Source organism: Desmodus rotundus, chromosome 1 (genome assembly GCF_022682495.2).
Source record: "Desmodus rotundus isolate HL8 chromosome 1, HLdesRot8A.1, whole genome shotgun sequence".
NCBI classification, from domain to species: Eukaryota; Metazoa; Chordata; class Mammalia; order Chiroptera; family Phyllostomidae; genus Desmodus; species Desmodus rotundus.
The window spans coordinates 172,102,836-172,121,648 of NC_071387.1; the positions used below are offsets into that span (position 1 = coordinate 172,102,836).

Consider the following 18,813-nt stretch of genomic DNA (forward strand, 5'->3'; position numbering starts at 1 on the left):
CAACAAACTATGGAGACAATCAATGCTGTTAGGCCCCGTGTCCTTGTGATTTTTTTTCCCAAAGAGAAAAGATAAAATCCAAGGGCAAGAGATCTGAGGATACAGGCGGGCTGCTCAGATTGCCTCCTTTAACTAGCATCAGGCTTATTGCCCTCCACGGATGGCTGGAGCCACAGTGCAGGACGGTTCATTCACCCTAAGGCTTGATTCTGTTGCAAGCACAATTCAAGCCAGTCCCTGAAAAGCTTCAAACGGGGCCCTGCCTACTTTGTCTTCTGTGGGAAAAGTCTGTTACCCTTAAGACACTGCACTCACCTCTTGCTTTGCAAGGAATGAGTTTCTGTTCCTTTATTTAATAGTCTACACTTAGGTCCAGGGAATAAATTTTTAAAAGAAAGGAACTGGCTATTATATAGAACAGGTTGGCAAATTCCACAAAATAGCGTGCCTGAGCTTCAACCCTGTTTCTTTACAGGCCCCCAAAACATTACAAAGAGTTAAGACTGGTATCATGCATGGGCCACAAAATAAGGAGGGGCCACCACAGCCGAGCTAGAGGGATCTCATGTAAGTAATGGAAAGATGCAGGTGACAGTTGTAGCCAACCTGGGGGCCACTGACAGCTGAGATAAGACCACCTTTGGCTATACATCATGTGTCCTGCATAATGAAAGATGGCCACCATTCAGCAGGAACACCTAGATCTCTATGTAGTCCAGTCATTTATTTATCCCTTTATTCATTCGACCTGGATGTGTTTGTTAAACACCCCCTTTACACCAAGTACTGTACTAAACATGTTTCTGCTTTTGGTAAAGGTGAACTGTGCAACTTTGAGCCCCTGCTACTTTGCACAGGGCCCATCTTGAGCAAAACTGCTTTTATGACAAAGTTGGGAATCTTTGTTGACCTTCTGGCTTCCAAAAGATAGTATTACCCTGGAAATGACACATGTTACTTCTATTCACACTCTATTGGTGAGAATTTGTCATATGGCCATCCCTGTCTGCAAGGGAGGTTGGAAAATGTAGTCTTCATTCTCTCCCCAGCTAAAATTCAGGGGTTCTGTTACCAGTTGAAAGGAGAGGAAAACCAATATTACTGGCTCTGCTACAGTAAGATATTTGCTTCTATAACAAAGGCTTTACTGTCCTAATTAATCAAATGAGGCAAGAATTTTGGGCATCTCCACACACCAGAGAGATGGAAGGATGTCCAGGAGCCAAGAGCCATGCAGGAAAGTGTCTCAAGTGGGATTCGACCCTATGTCAAGGCCTCAGAGTTGGTATAGGTCTCGACCCCTGGAGGACCGATGGGTAAACCAGGGAGGCATCACCATGCATGCAGGTATATATGGGCCTTTTTTAAAGTTTGAATATACAAACGCACTCACTGCAGAATTATCCCTAAGTTATATTTTCCTAGTGCAACATTTCCTGGCATTGGGACAGAAAATCCTTTCCTCCACCCTCTTAGGTTCAACATTTGGGGAACCTGAAAATTAAATTGACTCAAGTCAGATCAGCAAAAGACAAAATTTACCCACTTATGTGTGCAGAGCTCACAAAGAAAGTGGCTCAAGCAGGGGTTAGAATTTGGAGCTCCTATACATCTTAATAAGAGCAAGGGGTTGGGATTTCAAGGGACAATAAATAAATAGTGAGGGGTGACTGAGAAATACTTGGGGAACTGACGGAAGGTAAGGTCTGTCTCACTGAAGCCTGTCCATGCATCCAGCGCTGACTGCCCACCTCCAGGGCCGGAAGTCGCTCTTTCCTCGAGTGCAGGCAGCCTCCCTTACAGGGGGCTTTCTGACAGTTGTATTCTATGGGAAGGCTCTGCTTTTAGGCAGATAAGAGGAACACAGAGAAAGCTTCTTCCTGCATTTGTTGACTTTGAAACGCTTTCAGCTCAAACTAATCCTTATGCCACAGTGGCATATTCTGGACCCCTTCATAGGTCACACCCACATTTTACAGAATCCATTACTTGCAAAGGAAGAGGGGGGAAGGGTAAAGGGAAAGAAGAAAGGAAAGTAGGCACTGGCTATGATCAAATATTTTTCAGACAGTGTATGAATTTTAGGGAAAATGATATGTACATCCTCAAAACTCCATGCATCATTTTAAGCAAAAGAATGTGTGGGGAATATTCCCAAATTCAACTGGGAATATTTCGTACTCAGCGTGAGCCATTCTCTGCCTGTTGTGTCCTTGCCTTAAACTTATTTCCCTGAGCCTTGGATAATGTCTCCTGATATTTGTTTAGTGGTGGTCAAGTTCCTCAAGCCTGAGAAACTGTTGAAAAAAATTGGAAAAGAAAGTAAAGCCAGGGAGAAGAGCCCTGGCACTGGAAGTGAAGCTTTTGCTGCACACGGAGTAATTGTTCACCAATGACACAGTAATAGTCTGGGATTAGGAAGGAATGTTTTCAGCATCTTACATCCTAATTGAGTCTTCTAATTACATATAGCTGTTTTACTATGTTTCAGTTGAATTTTAGGACATTGGTTCAAGATTTGGAATTAATGTGTAACACAATATAATTTTTCCCATCTCAGATAACAGGAAATAGGATCTGGTTAGTATTTTCATACAGAACATATTGTTACAGAGCAGGAGGGGGGGGGGTGGTTCACGATAAATTATTACAGAAAGTATTCCGCCTTTCTGTCTCTGGAGGTTCCTTCCCCCCACGCCCACCTGCTAGGTTCGCAATGCCCGCCGCCAGAGGAAAGACGTCTCTCAATGCCAGAGACTGGTGAAAAGGAAAGGAATTGTTTATTCAAAAGTTACACAAACTTAGAATAATGACCTAATGTCTTCAGTAAGATACTAAAGTCCTCTAGAATACCCACAGATGCACAGTCCTTCCCTATCCCCGTGCCCAGTCCGGGGTACCGTGTCTCAGGAAAAGAAGTAGAAGTCCGTGATTCAGGCTCCCAGCACCATCAGCTGTGTGGCTGCTGCGATCTCCAGTTAATCCAAAGCCATGTGGCACCTTCTCATGGCCCAGCAGCAAGAGTCCTTTCTCCCCTTTCTCTATGGCTGCAAAGTCTCTCCTGCTGCCTAAGCCGCGTAGCAAGAAGAAGCACTCCAAAACCTCGTGGTCCTCTTTACTCTCCTTCAGAACCGCGTGGTCCTTTTCCCCACTTCAGAACCACATGGACCTCTATCTATCTACTTGCTTCAGAGCCTCGTGGTTCACTCCTTCCTTCAGAGCTGCATGGTCTCTTCTTTCTCCCCCATAACCTTGTGGTCCTCCCTACTCTTTGAAGCCGCGTGGTCTCTCTTTTACTTCAGAGCCGCATGGTCTCTCTTCTTACCTATGGCTGCCGGGCCTAGGTTTAAATCCCAGTTCCCATCTTCCTTTGCAGCCCATTTCCGACTCCTCCTACAGTCAGCTACACCTGCCAGCATCCCTGTATTCTTCCAGCTTTACTGGGCTGCCATAGTAAGTCTGGGCAGGTGTGGCCCCATGGCTTGGAGCCAATCATCTCCAAGCTCTCACGCAGGCCCTGTAACGAGGGGGAGTTGCTTCCCAGTCCCATCTTGGGTGGAAGTCACTCCCATCTCCCTGGCTCAAAGCAGGGCCACAGCTATTTAACATATCCATGAAACCAGTTAAAGGTTATAGATATGTTAAATGACTGCCAGGGGTTAGCTACAAAGCTGTTGCTACCCAAAACAGCTCTGAATGGCCCTGTTCCATGTGTCCCATCCCCCCTGGCTCAGGCCTGTGGGGGTGAAGACATCCTACATACATTTTTCTAATATTTCCTGGACACCCCGAGTCCTGGACCCCATTGCAAATCCCTTCTTAGGGCCCTCCTCTTGGCTGCACCCTGCTTCAATATGATTTGTTAGAAACAGATTACAAATGCATTGCCTGTATTTTGGAAACTGGATAGGAAGTGATGCACTATAGCTCTTTACCTACTCAATCCCCATCCAGCACACACTAACTGAATATAGTGAGCCAGGCCCTGTGCTGAGGGCAGCGGAGACAACAGGAAGAGGCCAGCACCCGTCCCGAAGGGCCTCTGGATGTGGTCAGAGGATGAGACAGAGTGAGTGGGGACTGCAAGAGAAGGGCAGGCTGGGTAGTGAGGCCCCTACTTCTGCTTGGAGCCAGGGAGGGATGAGTGACAGTTCCCACGGTGAAGGGAAGAAAGAGCTGAGCAGAGGCAGTAGCCTGTGCCAGAGCCCAGAGCCCAGAGAGCAAGACCGCTCACTCTGGCGGCATCGCTGAGCCCTCCGGTCAAGCAGAGCAGGTTCTCCCATCGCAACACCCCCACTGCGCCCCATGAAAGAAGCTGAAAGTTCCAGTTCCTCTCAGTGGCTCTGCCCTGACCCCCATCTTCATCTTAAGCTCCCACAGGGGCAAAACTGTGAATGGGCTCGAAGACTCTGTTTCCTCATCTATAGAATGGGATAATAAAGTTTCACCTTATGGAGTTATTGAGAGTATTCAGGAGATTAATGCATGTGAAGTGCTTAGACCAGTGCCAAGCACATATTCAGTGCAATATATTAGCTGTTATTATGAGCTGGAGGCCCTGTAAATGTGTCACAGTGAAGCCAGAGGGTCCCAGAGATCAGGCTGGAGATATTAAGACCCAGATTTTCTGCCTCTTCCCTCCCCTCCATTCCCCTGTCCTCCTCTCTCCCCTCCCCTTCTCCTCCACACATGGCAAATGCATATTTTGGGGGGGTACCTATGGGTGCGATTGAACTGCAACCTACATGGATTTCCCTTAAGCAAATTTAAGGGTGCTCACCTGGCTGGATGAGACCAGGAGAACAATGTAAATACTACCAGTCTTCCTACCTTTCTCTGAAAGAGCACAGGCCCCAAAAAGAGCCCAGCAGAGAGGGTGCTGGTCCCCGCCACAAGGCTGCTTTGCCAGCCTCCCCTGGTGCGTCTTGAAGCACACTTCGCAGGCAAGTGAAGTGGTTCCAGAGCACAGTTGTGACTACATGCAAATTTCACCCTGCACGCTGACTTTAGAATGCAGCCCTTGTTAAGAGCCAGCCACCTCTGTCAGTTTAGCTCTGAGTACATTCTAATCAAATTAGAAATCTTTAAGGCTTTCTGAGACCTGCTCTTTCCTTTGAACAGTTTCAGTCACCTCTAGGCAGAGCCTGAGGAGTAGGAGTGCTGCCTCCCAGACTCAGAAATCCCAGGAGAGGGGCTGTGGTTTACTCCCTGAGCTACCACCCCCTCCTCCCTCACGCCCTCCCAAGGTAAAACTGGCTGCCTTCCTGTCTCAAGTAAGGCTAAGAAGAGAGCACCAATCCAGAGATTAGTCACACGGAAGCTGCAGCAGGGCAGGTACAGAGCTTGAAAAATAGATGTTCTGGGCTCATAAGCCTACAAACCCAAAGCCTCTCTGGAAGCTCAGGCAGGTACGTTCTTCCTGCTGGGTTCAATTTCAAAATCCAGTGCAATCACTGAAAAACGAGAGTGATTTGCTCTTTCAGCTATGCACAATTTTCATCAGCAGTCTCTGGTAGCTACAATTTCAAGCTGTCTTTTCCCACCTTTTCCTCTTCCTCCCTAGACGGACACATATTCGGGGGAAATGGTTTTTCTAATGGCATGTGGATGCCTGCCTGCATTTGGAGGCATTGCCTGAGTCCAGGAAATAGAATTCTCTTTCCACAGTCAGACATTTATAGAGGGATGTGGTCTCAAATTTCAGCTTCTGTCTGTCTTCCTGCTCCTGAAATCCGATCATCCCTTTTGTCTTTCAACTGCAATTATCTACTGAAAGATAAACAGGATGGTGTAACCGTGTGCGTGCAGGCTACGTAACTGATTCCCAGCAAGTGGTAAATAGAAGGCGTAATTACTACTTTTGGGGGGGGAAAGAAATAAGGAAAAGATTCTTTATAAAATATTCTGGTCTTTATTTTTAGCTCAGTGATAACATTTTATTTTCTAACACATATGGAAATAAGTGTACACACACACTGAGCAATATTTTAGAGACCCTTGGTCTTTGATTTTGTACTTTTCAGCAAATGAACAATTAGCCTCAGTAGTCAAATAAACACCGGCAGAGCAGTTTTTCCCCCTCCTCTGCCGCCACTAAGTAGGAGAACAGAGATGAGCAAAACAGCAATGAAACCTGAACCGGCTCACGCAGAAAGACTCAAGAGAACAGGATATTCCAAATGGGAACTCCAGTTAGCTGCAGTGTTCTCGGCATCCACCGCCACAATTGTGATTCCAAAGAGGTAATCCCCCCATGGCCCAGCAGGCCCATCCAATCTCTTGTCCACATTAGTTATGTAAAAACCTGTCTTGCTGAATATTCTGGACACAGAAGTGACGGTTTCAAAATAAGATTTGCCAACACAACCTCCTTTCCCCAAACAGCAAGAATCAGCAGAATATTCCTATGAGTCCTCCCAATTTATTCTTCATCATAAGCCATGGGAAAGGAACTCAGCTAAGTGAGACCCCAAGCTGCACAGTGGCACTAACCTAATCCATCCAAAGAAAAACAAGAGAGTATGAACCCAGGGCTCTTAAATTAGCGGGCAGACTCAGAGACTCTGGGGAGCTCGGTTAGGCAGGGCAACAATGAGATCAAAGTCACAAAGAGCTGGGTCTAATAAAGTGGGGGGCCTGGGAGGTGACAAAAACGCTCCAAGGCAAGGGCTTTGGGCCACATACCTGTCCACGGAGGAGCATGTGTGTTAAGCACAGCAAAGTGTGTGTTTGCCCTGCTTTGGAAAGCAGGAGGACGATGGGGCTTTGTCTTTCTACATGAATTCTACAGTGTTGACCAAACCTGCCCTTCCAATTTCCCAGAAGGGAAGGGCTCTGATGCAGCACAAAATGAGCCCTCGGCCACACACAGTGGCCTCACCTAGAACACTGCTCAGCTCCCGTGCCTCTTCCGCCTCACAAGAGCGGGGAGTGGCATCATTGGCATCACTGAAAAACTTTCTCCTTGCTTATGTGTGTTCATTTGCTCTTTCCTCTTCCTCCTGGAGAGATGACAGCAATGGGGCTTGCCATCTGCTGGGCAGCACCTTTGGAAGGCTAAGAGGGATCAGGGTGAAACCCCAGGGAAAGGAACAAAGAGATGGCTGATCCGGACCTGCTCTGGCTGAGTCTTTGGAAGGAGAGAGGTGAGCAAGATGCTTAGTTTCTACACAGTTGGCCCAGATCCCTGACCGAAGAGGAAGAGATAAGGTTTAGGCTGATGACCCCCTAGGACTATGCATTTGCTAGAAAGAGCTCAGTGTCTATGAGAGGCAGGAAGACATGAAAATAGGGCCTGAGTCAGGGCACCCCTAACATCAATGCAGCCCCAGAATCCAGGAGGCCCCCAGCATATAGTAGCCCTCTCTCTTTAGGGTAGACATGATGTCAATCATGCAGTAAGCAGAGCACTGCCTGGGAGTCGAGACCCCTAATTCTCCCTAGGGTCACCTCTGCCTGCTTCTCCCAGCATAAACCCTACATTAAAAATCTACATTTTTATTGAGGGCCTGCTACATACAGGGCCCTGCAGATGCCTTGTATGTAGCAGGCCCTCAATATATAACAATTAACAGGACACATTGTGCCCTCGAAGACCAGGTGGTGAATGGGAAGAACGCAGGTTCTTGAAGCCATCCTGAGCTCAATTCTGTCATTTATAAATTGTGTGGCCTTAGCCAAATCACTTTGTGTCCCTATAAAATGGGGGTAAAAATACTTACCACCCAGTGTTTCTGAAAGGATTAGAGATAATGTATATAAAGCACTTCTGCCAAGGGGCACAGTAGGTCTAGATAAACGGTACCAGCATTATTAGCTGTGGAGAACCTCAGGCTTGAAAGCAGCTAACCACGGAGCAAGGGAATACGACTGAGCAAACGCAGCAGATCAGGAACCAGAGAGAAATGGGCTTAATGTGATGGGGCAAGGAGAGTAGAAAGGGGATTCGTCATAGTGGAGCCAGCCCAGCTACCATCAAAATAGGGACAGGCAGTGAGTCCTACCCCAGGCCCACTTCATGACTTGTAGTTCCCTGATTCTGATGAATGGAGAGTCTTTTCTTGGCACATCCTGTAGATCGGCAGCTGGGACCTTGTCTCCTTTGGGTGTCTGGCTGCTCACAGAGGTGGGACTCTCACAGAGGAGGGGAGGAGAGGTTAGTCAGCAGGAACCTGCCCCTCACCCTGTGCCCCCTACCCACTACTTGGCCACCCTGAAGACCATTTTCTTTAGGATATCCTCACATTCTTGCCACTCCTGTGCCTGCGAACACCCAGGGCTCTTTGCCCACCCCCAGACCCTTTCCATCAGGGAGAACGAGTCACACAGGGCCCTGCACTTAAAAGAATCTGTGCTAAGTTTAGTGCTCTCCTGTCGAAATCTTGAAATTCTTAATTTTTGAACAAAAGGCTCCACATTTTTATTTTTTGCTGGACCCTGCAAACTATGTAGCCAGCCTTGCTCCTACTTACTGAAACCAATGGGGTTTTAATTAACTGTCTCCTCTGAGGCAGCCCACCCCCTTCTCAGAGGCCTCCTGAGCTGGTCAGACCCCAGATGCCCCTCTAATACCCCCATTTGTGGGCACACGAGGCACGCTAGGTTTCCCTTCTCAATCCAGATGTCCTAATCCCATGACCCAGTCTAGGTGCTCTGTGGGTGATATATCTGCACCAACTCATCACTCTCCATACAGAAGGAAATGCTCCCCTCCCTGCAAACCACCTCCAGGATTCAAGAATTTTACCTGGCAAAGACCATCCTTATGTTCAGCCCAGTCTGCCCTTCCATTCAGCCCACATTTATTGACTTCTCAGCTGAGCTGGACTGAACCCCATCTTCCTGGCCAGAAGCCAATCCCACCCAGAACAGGTGCTTGGCTAAAAGAACAATGTTCTTCAGCACCTAGAGTAAGATAAATCTTTGGGCAATTTGACCTGTAAACTTTTGCCTGGAAGAGTGAACACATTCTGGAGACAGGTCTGTGTTCTCTGTGGCCCCAACAGCTGTGCAAGGCAGCTGGAGGAGATGCTACAAAGCCCGTCATTTCCCCCTGTCTGCTATTCAGATGTGCCCTGCCCACTGCAAGGTGCATTACAGCCAAGTGTTCTGACTCTCTGGGCATGCTCTTCTGAAGTATCAGTACCATGGTTGGGGTGGGGTACCTGCCACATTTGGCCTGGACTCACTCTCCCTGACAGAAAGGGTCTGGAGGTGGGCAAAGAGCCCTGGGTACTCGCAGGCACAGGAGCGGCAAGAATTTGAGGATATCTTGAAGAACATGGTCTTCAGAGTGGCCAAATAGTAGGCAGACGGCACAGGGTGAGGGGCAGGTTCCTGCTGACTAACCTCTCCTCCCCTCCTCTGTGAGAGTCCCACCTCTGTGAGCAGCCAGACACCCAAAGGAGACAAGGTCCCAGCTGCCGATCTACAGGATGTGCCAAGAAAAGACTCCCCATTCGTCAGAATCAGGGAACTGCAAGCCAGGAGCAGTGCAAGTAAAAATAGCTACATCCATCTCAGGAGGAAGGGAGAACAGAAATAGTGAGGGAAGGGCCTGCCCCTTCCAAATCAGCTCTAATCCAGGGGTTTGGGCCCTTTTTACAAAATCCACATCCCCTTGCAATAAATGTGAAAACCTCTCACTCTTTTTAGAGTTGTGTAAATTAAGTCAATGCATTTGAAAGTTTAGATCCAGAGAAAAGCTTGTGACCAAGGGGAGGCATATTTAATTCTGTACAGGGAAGCAGTTTCCGACAAGTAAGGCTGTCCCACAAGGAATGTTCAAGTCTACGGTTCTTGAGAGACATGGTAAGTTTCATTTCAATGGAAGAATTAAAGCAGAAGCTGTGATATCATCTGTCTGAGCTTTCATGTGAGGTTACTGTGGGGGAAAGAAGGTGAGGCCCAGTGATTTAAGATTTTTTCCATGACTCATTTTGTTCAGGTGAGCTATTTCACGAGCACAGTGTATTACGTGCACACGAAGTTCTTGACTTGCTGGGCCATGTAGACAATTCAGGGTGCCAAGTTCCTGGAATGTACACCTAGCTGGTCATTTACATCAGCCTGGCTTGGTACCTGTTGACGCCTACACAGACATTTGGAAGTCTTGCATGATGTTCTTCACATAGAGCAATTTAGAAGTCATTCAAAGCAAGAGGCAGGCTGCATTCCAAATTATTTGCATCTAGAAAATGTTAGCTGCACATGGTCGAATTATTGACTACTTCGGTCTTGGTTTGGGTCATAGGAAAACTAAAGGTGAATTAGATCATCAAAGTTAATGCCACAAACAACCCTGCAGCAGAAAGAACCTCGCCCCCAATTAAAACTCTTACAGTCCAGCTCCTCCAGTGTGACTACTCTAACCTACCAATGTCTCTTTTCTATTCTTAGAAGTTAACGAGATTTGACAGAACTTTATCACATGACTATTGCCAAGTAGCCATAAGGCAACTTTATTTAACTAAACTATTAAACATGTGGCTTTTGGTCTGGAACTCAAGATCTGACAGCTCTCTCCTCTACTGACTTCACCTTGTCAGCATAACAGGGCAAAACTCATGTGTTCAACACTCACGTGGTTGAATGATCATAGCAAACAGTGAGAAGTAATAAACATTTCCAAAGGTTTCTATGAGAGTCACTTGGGGAACACTTAGAAAGAGCTTGCCATACCTCCAATGCAGGCATTAAAATTATAAGAAACATACACTATGAGTAACAAACACTCTTGATAGGAAAAAATATATATCATTTTTCCTTTAGAATTATTTTATTAAATCATAAATGTACAATGGCTTCTTAACTCTACACATGAACTGAATTTTTTTTTTAAAGGAAAAGCACTATGTCTTATTACACCATGATCTTGGCTAATAGCTTTTCAAAACTTTGAAAAAAATCTTTAAAAAGTTTTCAGAGGTCACCTGAAACTTATAAATTTAACATTATCGAAAAAGGAATGCTTCTACACTCTTACAAAGACCACTGGAAACAAACTACAATTAAAAGGCTAAGAAACTCTCTCAAAGGCATGTTTTTTACAATCCTTCCTCCACAGCAAGGTAATGTTATTAAATAATCCAATCCATTCACAAAACAGCCCTCTGCCTCTGCTCTGGTGTCTCCTGCCACATCACTGCATCCTTACACATGCCTGAGATAAGAGTTTCCTTGACATTGTTATTTCGATAACCTGAAGCTGTTCCATTACCTCTGGGCTCTCAGCCTCTCCTACTCATACAGTGAAGCCCATGGCAAATAGGAAGAAACTTAATATCAGCTTCTCTCTCCATAACCCCCACTTCCTCCACTTCCTCCAGGACTATAGTTTCCGCCACCATATGGTCCCCCCATGTTCCTGCTACCACCAAAATTTCCACTCTCCATTGGACCATAGTTAGAAGGTTGCTGATTATAATTTCCAAAATTATTATAATTTCCACTTCCATTATAATTTCCTCCAGGTCCTCCTCCACACCCATTGCAGCCATCCCCAAATCCACGACCACTTCCATAGCCACCAGATCCTCCTCTAAAGTTACTTCCGGTCCTGGTCCAAAATTTCTACCACCACCTTGCAAGTCTCCCAATCCAAAGTTGCCTCCTTCTACTTCTAGAACTTTGAACTTCCTGAATTTCTTGTCTAGACAAAGCCTTTCTTACGTCTGCATTATGACCATTGATGGTATGGTATTTCTGCAACACAATCTTATCCACAGGATCATGGTCATCAAAAGTAACCAATCCAAAGCCTCTTTTCTTTCCGGGCTGCCTATCAGTAATTATCTCAATGGTATCAATCGGTCCGTACTCATCAAAGTAATCTCTAAGATGATGCTCCTCAGTGTCTTCTTTAACACCACCCACAAACAGCTTCTTCACAGCTACATGAGCCCCTGGCTTTCCAGATTCCTCTCTTGCAACTGCAGGTTTGGAATCAACCACTCTCCCGTCGATTGAATGAGGTCTTGCAGCCATGGCAGCATCAACCTCAGCCATGGATGAAAAAGTTCCAAAACCAAATCCTCTTGGTCTTTTGCTTGCAGGATCTCTCATTACCACACAAACTGTAAGCTTCCCCCATGGCTCTTCATAGTTCCTCAAACTTTCTTCTGTGGTTTCGAAGCTCACTCCACCAATAAAGAGTTTACTTTAGATATGAGAAGATGGCGGCAACATAGGTGGGAGCGGAGTCCACTTCCCCTCAACGCCAGGGAAATACCTAGCCGATCTGAGGAGCAGAGCGAACAGCCAACAGTACTCCAGCATATACGAAGTTTAGAGACCAAAGATAGAGGACATTGAAAGATCTGACGGTGAGACAACAAAACCTGGAGTGCTGAAAAGACTAGAGTTAGACCGTGTTAAACACATAAACGTCAGCTCAAGACCAGTGAGCACAGGAGAGTAAGGAGACAGCACCACCGAATCCCATTGGCATTCTACCATAGAAGTTCATATCATAAATCCAGGGAGTCAGAACAAAGCAATTTAAGACGCAGAGGCCAACAAGAAGAGCCTCACAAACAATGGGAAGACAAAGAAACAATTCCCAAATGAAAGGAAAGGAGGAAGTCTCAGAAAGAATACTAACCGAAAAAGAGGCAAGTCAACTATCAGATACTGAGTTCAAAGCAATGGTCATCAGGAAACTCACTGAGCTCTCTGAGCTCAAAGAGAACTACCAGAAACTACAAGGAAACTACAATGAACTCACTGCAAACTATATCAACATGAAAAAGGAAATAGAAAATATCAACAAGAGCCAAGCGGAAATGAAGAATACAATTTCTGAATTGAAGAACACAGTAGAAGGAATTAAAAGCAGACTTGATGAAGCAGAGGATCGGATCAGCGAGCTGGAGGATAAAGTAGAAAAAAACACCCAGAAGGAGCAAGAAAAGGAAAAGAGGCTCAGAAAGAATGAAGAGGCAATAAGGGAAATGCAGGACAACATGAAACGTAACAATATCCGTATAATAGGAATACCAGAAGGAGAAGAAGAAGAGCAAGGGATAGAAAACCTGTTTGAAAAAGTAATGATGGAAAATTTCCCTAATCTGAGGAGAGAAAAAGTCACCCAAATCCAGGAAATACAGAGAGTCCCAAGCAAGAGGAACCCAAAGAGACCCACTGCAAGACACATCATAATTAAAATGGCAAATTTCCAAGACAAAGAGAGGATCTTAAAGGCAGCAAGGGAGAAAAAGGAAGTAACATACAAGGGAGCCCCAATAAGGTTAGCAACTGACTTCTCAATGGAAACGCTCCAAGCCAGAAGAGAATGGCAAAAAATATTCCAAGTAATGAGAACCAGAGGCCTGCAACCAAGACTACTTTACCCAGCAAGGCTCTCAATCAAGATAGAAGACCAAATAAAGAGTTTCCCAGACAAAAAAAGTCTAAAAGAATACAGCTCCATCAGCAAGAGATGCTAAAGGGACTGCTTTAAGGAAAGGAAGGAAAAGAGAAAGACAGAGGAACACAGGTAGGAAATAATGGCAATGAATAACTACCTATCGATAATAACCTTAAATGTAAATGGATTAAATGCTCCAATCAAAAGACATAGAACAGCTGAATGGATAAGAAAACATGACCCACACATATGCTGCCTACAAGAGACCCATCTCAGGACAAAAGACTTACACAGACTGAAAGTGAAGGGCTGGAAACAAATTTTCCAAGCAAACGGACAGGAAAAAAAAGCAGGGGTAGCAATACTCATATCAGACAAAATAGACTTCCAAAGAAGGGCCATAAAGAGAGACCCAGAAGGTCACTTCATAATACTCAAAGGAAGAATCCACCAAGAAGACATAAACATTGTAAATATATATGCACCCAACATAGGAGCACCCAAATACATAAAGAAAATATTGGAGGATTTCAAGAAAGATATTGACAGCAACACAATTATAGTAGGGGATTTTAACACCCCACTATCAAAAATGGACAGGTCTTCCAAACAAAAGATCAACAAAGATATTGTGTCACTTAACAATACCTTAGAGGAAATGGACTTAACTGATATATACAGAGCTTTTCATCCCAAAGAAGCAAAATACACGTTCTTTTCAAGTGTCCATGGAACTTTTTCAAAGATAGACCACATGATAGGACACAAAGCAAGCCTCAACAAATTCAAGAAAATTGAAATCATATCAAGCATCTTCTCTGACCACAAGGGTCTGAAACTAGAAACCAACGCCAAGGGTAAAAACCCAAAACACTCAAAAGCATGGAGACTGAATAGCATGCTATTAAACAATGAATGGGTCAAGAACGAGATTAGGGAAGAAATCAAAAACTTCCTGGAAACAAATGAAAACGAACTCACAACAACCCAAAACCTATGGGACACAGCAAAGGCAGTCCTGAGAGGGAAGTTCATAGCAATACAGGCCTACCTTAAGAAGTTAGAAACAGTTCAAACAAACAACCTAACCCTATGCCTACAAGAACTGGAGGAACAACAACAAAGACAGCCCAGAGCAAGCAGAAGGAAGGAAATAACCAAGATCAGAGCAGAATTAAATGACATAGAGACTAAAAGCACAATTGTAAGGATCAATGAATCCAGGAGCTGGTTCTTTGAAAAGATAAACAAAATCGACAAGCCTTTAAGTAGGCTCATCAAAAAGAAAAGAGAGAGGATCCAAATAAACAGAATTAGAAATGAAAGTGGAGAGATTACAACTGATACCACAGAAATACAAAGGATCATAAGAAATTACTATGAAGACCTGTATGCTAAGAAATTTGAAAACCTAGATGAAATGGACACATTTCTAGAAAAATATAATCTTCCAAAACTGACTGAAGAAGAAGCAGAAAACCTGAACAGACCAATATCAGCAAAGGAAATTGAAGCAGTCATCAAGAAACTCCCATCACACAAAAGCCCTGGACCAGATGGTTTCACAGGAGATTTCTACAAAGCATTTAAGGAAGAACTAACCCCTATCCTTCACAGACTATTCGAAAAAATCCAAACTGATGGAAGACTCCCAAACTCTTTTTATGAAGCCAACATCATCCTAATCCCAAAACCAGATAAAGACACAACGAAGAAAGAAAACTTCAGGCCAATATCGCTGATGAACATAGACGCTAAAATTCTCAACAAAATATTAGCAAACCGCATCCAGCAATATATTAAAAAGATCATCCACCATGACCAAGTGGGATTCATCCCAGGGATGCAAGGATGGTACAATATTCGCAAATCAATAAACATAATACATCACATCAACAACAGCAAAGACAAAAATCACATGATCATATCAATAGATGCGGAAAAAGCATTTGATAAGATACAGCACCCATTTCTGATAAAAACACTCAGCAAAGTGGGAATAAAGGGAGCAGTCCTCAACATAATTAAGGCCATATATGAGAGACCTACAGCCAACATCACACTCAATGGACAAAAACTTAGAGCTTTCCCACTAAGATCAGGAACTAGACAAGGATGCCCTCTCTCACCACTCCTATTCAACATAGTATTGGAAGTCCTAGCCACAGCAATCAGACAAGAAAAAGCAATAAAAGGCATCCAAATTGGAAAGGAGGAAATGAAACTGTCACTGTTTGCAGACGACATGATAGTGTACATGGAAAACCCTATAGACTCCACTCAAAAACTACTCGACCTAATAAATGAATTTGGCAAAACAGCTGGATACAGAGTCAATACCCAGAAATCAAAGGCATTCCTGTACACCAGCAACGAAACTGCAGAAACAGAAATCAGGAAAAAAATCCCATTCGATATAGCAACAAGAAAAATAAAGTACCTAGGAATAAACCTAACCAAGGAGGTAAAAGACCTGTACTCAGAAAACTACACAACACTGAAGAAAGAAATTAAGGAAGATACAAACAAATGGAAGCATGTACCATGTTCATGGATTGGAAGAATCAACATTATCAAAATGGCCATACTACCCAAAGCAATTTATAGATTCAATGCAATCCCTATTAGAGTACCCATGACATATTTCACAGATATAGAACAAACATTGCAGAAATTCATATGGAACCATAAACGACCTCGAATAGCTGCAGCAATTTTGAGAAAGAAAAACAAAGCAGGAGGGATCACAATACCTGATATCAAACTGTATTACAAGGCCACTGTAATCAAAACAGCCTGGTACTGGCATAAAAACAGGCACATAGACCAATGGAACAGAATAGAGAGCCCAGAAATAAACTCAAGTCTATACGGTCAATTAATATTTGACAAAGGAGGCAGGAGCATAAAATGGAGCAAAAACAGCCTCTTCAACAGATGGTGTTGGGAGATCTGGACAGCTACGTGCAAAAAAATGAAACTCGATCACCAACTTACGCCATACACGAAAATAAACTCAAGATGGATAAAAGACTTAAATATAAGCCGTAACACCATAAAAGTCCTTGAGGAAAACATTGGCAGGAAAATCTCAGACATTCCACGCAGCAACATCCTCACAGACACATCCCCTAAAGCAAGGGACATAAAGGAAAGAATAAACAAATGGGACCTCATCAAAATAAAAAGCTTCTGCATGGCTAAAGAAAACAACACCAAATTACAAAGAGTACCAACAGTATGGGAAAACATATTTGCCAACGATACCTCAGACAAGGGCCTGATCTCCAAAATATATAAAGAACTCACTCGACTCCACTCCAGGAAGACAAACAACCCAATTAAAAAATGGGCAAAGGACTTGAACAGACACTTCTCCAAGGAAGACATACAGAGGGCCCAGAGACATATGAAAAGATGCTCAGCATCACTAGCCATCAGAGAGATGCAAATTAAAACCACAATGAGGTATCATCTCACACCAGTCAGAATGGCCAACATAAACAAATCCACAAACAAATGTTGGAGAGGATGTGGAGAAAAGGGAACCCTTGTGCACTGTTGGTGGGAATGCAGACTGGTGAGGCCACTGTGGAAAACAATATGGAATTTCCTCAGAAAACTAAAAATGGAACTGCCCTTTGACCCAGTAATTCCGCTGCTGGGATTATACCCTAAGAACACTGAAACACCAATCCAAAAGAATCTGTGCACCCCAATGTTCATAGCAGCACAATTTACAATAGCCAAGTACTGGAAGCAACCGAAGTGCCCATCAGCAAACGAGTGGATCCAAAAACTATGGTATATTTACACAATGGAATTCTACGCAGCAGAGAGAAAGAAGGAGCTTATACCCGTTGCAACAGCATGGATGAAACTGGAGAGCATTATGCTAAGTGAAATAAGCCAGGAAGTGAGGGACAAGTACCATATGATCTCACCTTTAACTGGAACATAAGCAATAGAAGAAAAAAGCAAACAAAATATAACCAGAGACATTGAAGTTAAGAACAATCTAACAATAGCCAGGGCGGGGGTGGGGGGTGGGGGCGGGGATAGTGGGAAGAGGGTATTACAGGAACTACTATAAAGGACACATGGACAAAACCAAGGGGGAGGGTGGAGAGGGGGGAGGGAGGTGGGTTCACCTGGGGTGGGGTAGAGGGATGGGGAGAAAAGGCATACAACTGTAATTGCATAACAATTAAAAAAAAAAAAAAAAAGAGTTTACTTTATTGAACAGAAAAGGAACTGTTCCTTTTCCCTCTCCATCGCGGACTCAGGTGCTTCAGCCCGATTTCCTGCAGCCCAGCGAGATGAGACCCCTCTCCGCGGTCGAACACGAGCCGGACTGGTCCTGGCGCTGTAGCGAGAACTGCCGCAGCTGGAGAAACGAGGACGCTGGGGGTACCTCTGCACCGCAAGCTGGCGCTGCTGACACTGCCTGGGAAAAAATATACTGCGTGGAGGATGAGGAGTCTAAGCTACCAGAAAATGGAGCAGACGAAAAGAAAGTGTATGTCTGTGTTGTATTAATGACAGAGCTCTAAAATGAAGAGCCATGGAGGAAATGGAGTAGCCAAAGAACTTATATGCATGACCCATGGACATGAACAATGGTGGGGGGATTGCATGAGAGAGTGGGGGTTGCTGAGTAGAGCGGGGTAAGGGGGGAAATCAGGAAAACTGTAATAGCATAGTCAATAAAATATAATTTAAAAAATAAAATAAAGAGCCATGCACTCTTCTTACTGAAGTAGAGTGCTATAAACAAGATCTGGGGACCATATTTGTCCGTGAGAGTAGAGTGAACACAGCTGCAGGCAGTAGGGGACACCTGGCAGCCTGCGGACAGTGTGCAGACAGGCCCCGGCGGATGAAGGGTGGTGAAGACTGCATTACCGCCCAGGTTAACAACTGGGCTCCAGCTAAGCAACAGAGCTCTTGCCAAGGGGGCAGGAACATGGATGATTCAGAACAGCCCTAAGGAAGTCAGAAAGCAGCAGTCATGCCTCCGGGCACAATGTCAGTCACAGGCCCACCTGGCAGGGATGGAAGAGAGGTGTGATGGCAGAAGGAAGGCAGGAATCTTGTAGAAGCACCAGGTTCCAGCAGGACTAACAACAGATTGCCTCTTCTTGGTGAGTTTCTTTTATCCCTTCTCATTGGTCCCAGAATGAAGAGCATGCTAAGCCTACAGGTGGCTGGGTGGAGAGAGGAGATGGGAAAGGTGGAGGGAGAAGTGGTAGGGAGGTCAGCGGGCCCCAGGAGTGTAGAAGCAAGGTCTCAGCAGTGGCCTAGGACCGGAAACCTAGTTAGGGAACCAAGCTTTGCAGGTATTGAGAGACTCGGGGTGGAAGTCCACACCTGAATATCTAGTGGGTCGAGGCAGTTCCTCTGATTATCCCAGCCTGTGTTTGCTGAATATGCAAACACTCACAAGT

General features: G+C 44.8%; 1 pseudogene; it reads right to left on the reverse strand.

Moving 5' to 3' along the window:
• Nucleotides 1-11,283: 11,283 nt before the first annotated feature.
• LOC112321109 (heterogeneous nuclear ribonucleoproteins A2/B1-like) lies at nucleotides 11,284-17,641 on the reverse strand (annotated as a pseudogene).
• Between the last annotated feature and the right edge of the window lie 1,172 nt (nucleotides 17,642-18,813).